Here is an 8654-nt window from a genome sequence, read left to right on the forward strand (position 1 = left end):
GTAACACCAGCTTGCTGTGCAATGCAGAAATCTGCTCGATTCTGCCCCTGTTATGTCATTGGACACATTTTTCTTGAGGACCTATTATGTGCAGGGTACTGTCTAGATGTCTCAGGTCATGAGACAGACCTGGTCCTACCCTTTCCATGGGGCAGACCAATTATATTCAACTAAACAATCAAGGAGTGTGAATACACCCAGTAGTTAGTGCTAAGAAGGAAGCAGACAGTGTTATGAGAGAGACTAGCAGGGAGAATCTGCTTAGAGAGGGAGATCGGGGATGGCCCCTGGTTGGAGAGGACATTCAAGGTGAAACCTGGAAGATGACAAGCAGCTGGTGGTGCATACAGCAAGGGACAGCATTCCCGGTAAAGCAAACAACAAGCACCAAAGCTCTGGGGCAGGAAAAAGTAGTGGTGTCATCCAGAAGCTGCCACCTGGTGGGACGGTGGCCTGAGATGAGGCTGGAGATCATCCAGAGGGTAGTGTGTGCTCTTTGGTAGGTTTTCTCACCACATCTACTCACCCAGCGGTGTTTTCTGTAAATGGAGTATACAATAAATACTTTAATGAAACCTGTTTTTTTCATTTAATGTGTCTTGTCCTTTTTTTCAAACTAGTGCATTTAACTGCTCCTCGATATTTTTAATTACTTTAATTGCACAGTATTCCACTGTAGTGATGTACCATTATTTATTTACCCATTTTCCCCTATTCAGAGGGAGTCTTTCAGAGATACACTTAAAACCCGTCCGTGGCTTTCCCATCAGCCTCAGAATAAGGTCTGAGCTCTGGAGTTTATGAGGAGGTAGAGTCATGACTGATACGAGAGCTGGGATGCGAACCCAGGAAAGTTGACTTCACGGCCTGCAATCTTTGGAGCTTGGAAGATCTGCATTTGAATATTGATTTCCTCTATTTTTCAGATGTGTGAACTTGGACAAGATCTTTAGGCTCTCTGAATCTTACTCTTCTCATCTGTAAAATGGGGATGATAACTTACCTTATAAGATTATTTTGACATTAATTAAATCATGCAGGGCATGTGTTATTAGTTGAGGTCATGTGGCATTTAAAGCCCTTCACTGATATATTGTATGGGAGGGCTTGGCACTGGATCCTGCACAAGGTAAGCCCTTGACTCGAAGTTCCCTCCCCTTCTAGTTTACCTTTCCCCAACATCTTCCTCCTCCCTGCATCTCCTGCCATATCCTACTCCCAAATGCCCCCAAACTGCACTAAAGAATTCACTCTGAACATTCCCTAAGATACTTCCACCTCTGGGTAAAGGATTAACCTAACCTTGTCCCAAGTCACATGGGAAGCTGAGCTTGGGTTATACCCCCCATCTCCGTTCCCCTGGAAACCTGGTAAGTGCATGTGGCCTTCTCCGTTAGTGTCCACTCTGCTTTCTGGGGCCACCTGGGCTCCCACTGACCGGGGAAGTCCTGGGATTCCCCGGATCTGCTCCCCTCTAGGATGGACATCCGTAGGTGCCCGTGGGTGCTCTAGTCTCAGTCCTCCCTTACGCCACCTTGTGGGCACTGCCCCTCCCCACAAAACTGAGCAGCACTCAGGGTGTGCATAAGCCCCAGCAAGTGTCAAGGGCCGCAAAGCTGTGTATTCAAAGCTAAAGCGTTAGGAGCAACTACCTGGAAGAACCAACAACAATTGAGATGAGGCAGCATCTCTGAAATAACCATAAAAAATCTGTTTAAAAAAATGGGCTCCCTTTACACAAACTATTGGGTAAAGCAGAGAGCCATTGGGAGCCTGGAGGGAGCCACTGGGAGCTCCAAGGGGTAGACAGGTGATTCCCCCCCAATCCTAGTGACAAATAGGCAACTTCATTCTCCATCCTCCCTTTCAGAGACAAGTGTACTACCACAAGTGTACATGTGAATACATGTGACTCAGAAGGGACCCCCTGGCTCAAGAGAAGGAGCAGAGGGACTTTGGGTAAGACTGACATGGGTCCCCATGACTCTCCTAGCCACCGCATATTGGCTAAGAAGTGATGGTGGGCCTTACCCTAAGTCACACAACCCTCACAAGTCCATGTCTTTCAGTTCCAAAGCCCATGCAATGCCCCCAACACCTCCCTATCTTCAGCACCAAGGATGAGCTCCAGCCCCAGGAATGACCAGGTTGTGGGAAGCTCAGGGAAGCATCCAGACACCTAAGAAGGCAGGAGGGCATGGGCCCAAGAAGTGCCCAAGTCCACAGGGATGCAGACATTGGTCCTCATCCCCATGAGTGGTTTTGCTGCCCTGAGTTGGATTTCCCAGGGATTCATTCATACATTCAGTAAGTGGGCATGGAGTACCCACTCTCAGTGCCAGACCTGATGCTAGCTCCTGGGGGAACAGTAGTGAACCAGACAAAGTCCTGCCCTCCCCAAGCTCATATTCCAAGTGGGAGAAAGGAAATAAACAGGAATCAAATAATACATCAGCAATATAATTTCAGGTAGCAATAACTCTAGGGAAAAAAAAAGCAGGATAAGGGGCAGGGCTGCTACTATAGACAGGGATTTGGGAGGGTCAGGGAAAGCCTCTCTTTGGGGACATTTGAGCAGAGATCGGCAGAAACACCTTCTAGAAAACCCCGTAACATTGGCCACTCTGCTCTCAAAAGCTGCTCTTTCCTCAACTGTCCCCTCTACCCCTCTGCTCCTTGCTCCCAGCAAATTACCCTTGCTCTACTTCACGGAGGAAACAGAAGCCATCAGATAAGAGGCCCCTAAAAGTGAACCATCAGACCTGAAGGACCACCTGCCCTGCACCCAGCCTCCCCACCTTCCCTCCTGTTCCAGTACAGTAGGTGCCCAGGGCCTGTCCAAAGCTAGTCCTTTTGGATTCCAAACTTCCCCTCGGGCACCTCACCCATAAGTCAGCCCCTCTCTCTCCCATATCACAGGCCCCATCCTCTCTACTGGCTCCTTCCCGTCTGCATTTAAAACATGCTCAAGTCTGTCTCACTAAATGAAACAAAACCTCCCTTGGTTCTGCCCCCTCCTCTAGCTAACACCCCATTTTCCTCCTCCCTTCATAACTTCTCAAAAGAACTGTCTCATTGTTTCACTTCTTCTCTCCTCAGCCCCCACCTCTCCAGCACTGGTCTTGCTAATGTGACCAACACTCTCCTGGGGGGTGAGCCCAGAGGCTTTCCAGCTGCTGTGACAGTCAAGTCCCCCCTCTTCTTGAACTCTGTCCTACATGTCCTCCCACCTCTCTTGATACAGCTGCTTCTCATCCATTATTTGCAAATCAAAGACTGAGGTTCCCCCAGATCCAGCAGTGGGCCTCTTCTTATGCTGTGCCTTCTCCCGGGAGGCTCTCACCTACTCCCATGGCTTCCTTTGCCATCTACCTGAGACTTTCCAAAATTGACAGCACGTCCCAGTTTATCTTTCTCCTGAGCTCAGGAAACATGACCAGCCATCCCCTGGACATCTCTGCATGACACCCTCCTGGCCCCTCAGACCCAGCCTTTTCAAACACGAACACAGTGTGTCTTCCCCCCAAATCTGCCCTTCCTCACATATGTAGGAATGGAACTGCCATCCACCCTGATACCAGCCAGAAACACGGAATGGAGTTTTCCCCAGGATTTAGGGCAGAACCAAAGGGGATGCCCTGAGGAGGCTGCCTCTCTCCCCTGCAGGTCCACCAAGTGACTTTTACCCTGGAATCAACAAACCAGAACTAAGAAATCCAGATAGAGCAGTTCCTGGGAAACTCTCCAAATCCAGAACCCAAGGGTCCTGTGCCCAGACACCCAAGTGCTGCCAGCCCTGAGCCTTTTCTTCTTGGGTCTCAGATCCCCACATTTTTACACTTAGACATAGAAATTCATTCCTCCTGGTTACCATCCAGTCTTGTGGCTAGACGAGTCCTTTTCTCTCTTTTGGTGAATTTTCCAAATTTTTCTCTGATCCAGCTGTGTTGATACCACAGTTTAACAAAGCTCCCAGGGCTCTCCTATGGCCCCCTTTCCTAGTGCATGCAGGGCACCTCACTGACACCCTTACATCTGCCTGCCTCTCCCATGCCAACAATGCCAGGACAGCCTGCCCTACCTCCTACTCCTCCCCACCTCACTGTTCACTCCACTAACATCTGCTTGGATGGCTTCCTCAGCCCTGTCCTGCTCTGTCTACCTCCTATTTGGCCTCTGCCAACCTAGCCACCATCCCAAAGCCAATGTGATCTTTCTACCCCACAAATCTGAGCTTGTCACTCCCTGGCTTGAATCCCTTCAATGTTTCCCCATTGCACTCAGAATAAAGACTTTCGACATGGCCTACAAGGTCCTATGTGATCTGCTGCACCTTCTTCTAGCTTTGTCCTCTCCAGTCTGTTCTCCCTCTTACCACTCCAGAAGTATAGAGCTATGAGCACAGTCATGTACTAGACCTTGAGAAACAAATATTTGTTGAACAAATTAAATTCCTGCGCACTTGACACTCTTCCCAGCCTCTGTGCCTTTGCACAGGTAGTGTCCTCCACTCTTCCTTCCTTCCTTCCATGGACTGCTGCAGCCAGATCTTTCAGGCTCACTTCAGCATCCCTTGCCTGGGCCCATGGGTCTGGAACACTGTGTTGTGTTATCCATCTCTCTTACAGACCGGCTCACTCTAGGGCTGGCTCTAGTCTTATTGCTTTATCCTCTGCCCTCAGAAGAGGGCCAGACTCAGGGTTGTTGATCAGCAAGTTGCTTGAGAAAAGACAAACCTAATCTGGCTCCCAGAGACTGGGTTAGTTTTGGTGGGAAGAAGAGGATGAAGGAAGCAAATGCCTCAGAGTGTTTTGCAGGAAGAATCCCTCTACAGGGATTTAACACCTGACATCTGTCTGGCAGTTTGCAAAGTACCTATCTATACTTTATCTTTTTCAATCCTCTTCTAACCCAACAAGGTAAAAATGCTTATCTCCATACTGTTGATGAGGAAAGGGAAGCACAGAGCAGAAGCATAGTTCCATCAAAGTCTACTGAATAGAAATGAGCCAGAGCCCCAGACCGCAAGCCAGGGCTCCTCACTCCACAGCACAAGGTCAAAGGAACTGTCCCAGCGATGAGCAGGGCCAGGCAAGAGGCCTATTCAGTCTCAGAAGATCACCTTTCCTGGGCTTGGAGGTGGCATTCTTCACTCCTCCCCTGACAACAGTCCAGATATCAGGCCCCTCCCAACCTCAGGCCAATGACATGGCTGGGCACCTACTATGTGCAAAGTCCTCTCTGGGCCCCAGAGTAGAAGAAGGGGGACCCTGGAAGAATAAGACATGACTCCACCTCAAGGGGACACATTCTGAGAATTGAGGAGGATGATAGATAGATGCTTCCAGGGCCCCTAGACTGCAACCAGAGACAAGAAGGGAGAAGTTAATCCTGATGGACAGCTCTGCCCCGCCCCCCCTACCACCCTTCTTTTCCTATTCCCACCATCACTAGGCTAGGAATCAAACTTGCAGTCACTTTGTACAGACAGACCATGTGCTGCATGAAAAGGCACGAGTCTTGTGCCCAGCCTTAACTCAGTTCCTGAGCTACTATGTGGACATAAGCAGATACCTTGCCTTTTCTGAACCTCATCTTTGTTTGGAAAAACAAGCCCTACCCCTACCCTCCCCATTTCTCAGGCTTAGGTGTGGATCTGACAGAGCAGGGGTGACAAAGCCTGGAGGAATGCAGAGGTGTCAGGCCCCTTGTGGTTCCCCAGGAAACTTTTGTAGGCCCAAGAACAACCTCCCCTCCAGCCCTTGCCTGCTCTACTCGGTGCCAAGGCTCTCCAGATTCTTGTGTTAGAGCCAAGAAGCCAGAGTTAAGCTGTGTTCCAAGCCCTCTATACACTCTCAAGGTAGGGGGGAAGGGTATCTGTGGGAAGGAGGGCAGCCAGCTCTGACATGGGGTAGGGGAGCAAAGTCCCTGTCCTAGAGAAGCCCATGGGCTGAGGACAAGCCTAGCTTTGGTGGAGGCAAGTAGTAGTGGAGGGATATGAGAGGCAAGGGATTGAAGGTCTCCCTAAATGCCTCTCACACTCTCATTAGGGTCAGATCTCAACCTTCCTGTGACCCTATTCTGTATTTAGCAAAGCTTCTCCTGACCCCTGCCCGGTCTTTCCACTTGTCTTCTCCTTCACTGCCTCCTTTATCAAGATCCCTCCCTACTCCCCAACTTTCACTGTTTGCTTCAGTGATGCCCACTCTGTGCCAGGCTTTGTGCTGGACCCTGAGGGTACTGGGATGATTCAGAGTAGACCTCCATCCTCCAGAGGTCATGGTCTAGTGAGCAAGATGAACAAGTAAACAGAAGATGACAACCCAATGGGACAAATACTGAGATACAGAGCATGGGGCTGATGCAAGATCCTGGATGCAAGCATCCCACCCAACCAGAAGCAGGAAAGGCCCTGGTGTCTGTTTTCCCCTATAGACAGTAGGCTCCTTGAGAGCAGGGTCTGGGTCTGATTCAGCTCCCTAACCCATCTTTTCCTTTCCTGGGTTTCTCCAGGACACGTGTAAGTTACTAAGCCATCCTGAGAGGGTAGTTATTTGTAGGGGCAAGATTAAGCCTGGGCAGTTCTCTCCTGGAGGTCAAGCTCATTCCCAGCATCAATCATGGAGGAGAGGCAATCCCCTAGACAGTGAAAGGGAAAAGGGTATTCGGGAGTAAGAGCCTTAGTCTCTGGCTTCTATACCTGGGTTCCCAAACCTAGATGCACAGCAAAACACTTGGAGAGGTTTTAAATTCAGTTTCCTATCTGAAAAACAAATACCATATGATTTCACTATGACTTCACCATATGAAATCTAAAAAAAAAAAAAGAGAGAGAGAGAGAAACTGACTCATAAACATAGAGAACAAACTACTAGTTTCCAGAGGGGAAGGGGAGTAGAGGACGGGGCAAAATAGGTGAGGGAGGTTAAGAGGTACAAACTTCCAGTTATAAAATAAATCAGTCATGGGGATGAAAAGTACAGCATAGAGAATATACTCAATAATATTATAATAACTTTGTATGGTGACAGATGATACCTACACTTAGTTCTAAAAAAATTTTTTTTAATTTAATGAAGGAAATTCTGCCATATGTGACAACATGGATAAACCTGGAAGGGAAAAAAATGTTTCATTAAAATAAATAAATAAATTCAGATCACTAGTTCCAATATGTTAATTAGAATCCCCAGGGACTGGGGACCAAGGAATCTGCTTCTCCCAGTTGATTCCAGTGCAGGTGCCCCTTGTCTTACATTCAGAAAGCTCTTGGCTAGATCCCATGAAGGCAGGGAGCTGGAGGTGTTTCTGACAATGGGTGCTAAGGTGGTCCCCAGCACCCCAAGATAATGGGAAGTCAAGCCAGGATCTGAACCCAGGAAGATGCCATGGCACTGAGCCAGCCTAGAGACATGGCAGAGAGAACCCCACCTTTGGGGGCACCAACCACTTAGATGATCCAGGGAGTGCTCTCAGGTAATAGCACTCATCTCTGCTCTCACTTTTATTTTCTTAAAATGAAAATCTTTATATCTCACAGAACAAAGAGGATGATGCTTAAGCTCTAAACAAGATAGCTTAGTTCTACTGGACTGTCTGGGAGGGAGGGGTTCCCCAATGCTATCACTGGGCCTTTAGCAGAACTTTGGCTGAATCTTGAGCCTAAGAAGTATGAGAAGGTATCAGTGGGCTACAAGTGCTCCCGCTCCCAGGGCTAGCTCAGAAGGCAGGAGTCAAGGGGGAGATCCAGTGGGAAAACTGGATGGAAACCGTGGCCCTCAGGACATCAGGCCCCTGTCCAAGCATAAGGACCCCCTCCCTGGCCCCGGGGGGATTAGGCTGGATTCTCCGAAGGAAAGGAAGCTGTTTTCTTTCTCCAACCCTTCCTCCCTACATACCTCCTGAGCATGCCTGAAGAGCCAGTGGGTGGGGGGACCTGGGAAACTATCCATAGCCCTGGCCAGCATCTGCCTCCTCAACAGCAGACGGATGAGCTTGAAGAAGCCTAAGATCAAGATCAATCCAGCAGCCCACAGGCCCAGATGGGAAAGACTCAAGGAGAGCAAGACAGAAACCATGGCTGGAGTTGCAGCCACAAAGGCTCTGGCGTGCCTCCTGCCACCCTCTGGCTCCTTTATACTGTGGACACTGGCACCCCGGCCAGCCCCCACCCCCAGCCACACACTGCAGCTAGCAACAACCCAGGCTGGGCTGAGCTCCAAAGGACAGAGACAGCAGTCCCAAAAGTCACAAGCAACAGAGAGACAGCCTGGCTGACTCCTCCCAAAACTCAGCTGAACAGAAACCAAGTGGTGGGCTTCAAAGAAACCAGGCAATGGGTCTGCTTCCTTGGTTCCTTGGAGGAGAAAACAAAAGGCAATTCTGGGTGTAATCATCAGCATAATAATGCCCGCCTTTTTTTTTTAATTAAAAAAATTTTTTTTTTAATTTAATTTTATTATGTTAGTCACCATACAGTGCATCATTAGTTTTTGATGTAGTGTTCCATGATTCATTGTTTTCATATAACACCCAGTCCTCCATGCAGTACGTGCCCTCCTTAATACCCATCACCGGGCTAACCCATCCCCCCACGCCCCTCCCCTCTAAAACCCTCAGTTTGTTTCTCGGAGTCCATAGTCTCTCATGGTTCG

The sequence above is a fragment of the Phoca vitulina genome, unplaced genomic scaffold, assembly GCF_004348235.1.
Source record: "Phoca vitulina isolate PV1807 unplaced genomic scaffold, GSC_HSeal_1.0 scaffold2, whole genome shotgun sequence".
NCBI lineage: Eukaryota > Metazoa > Chordata > Mammalia > Carnivora > Phocidae > Phoca > Phoca vitulina.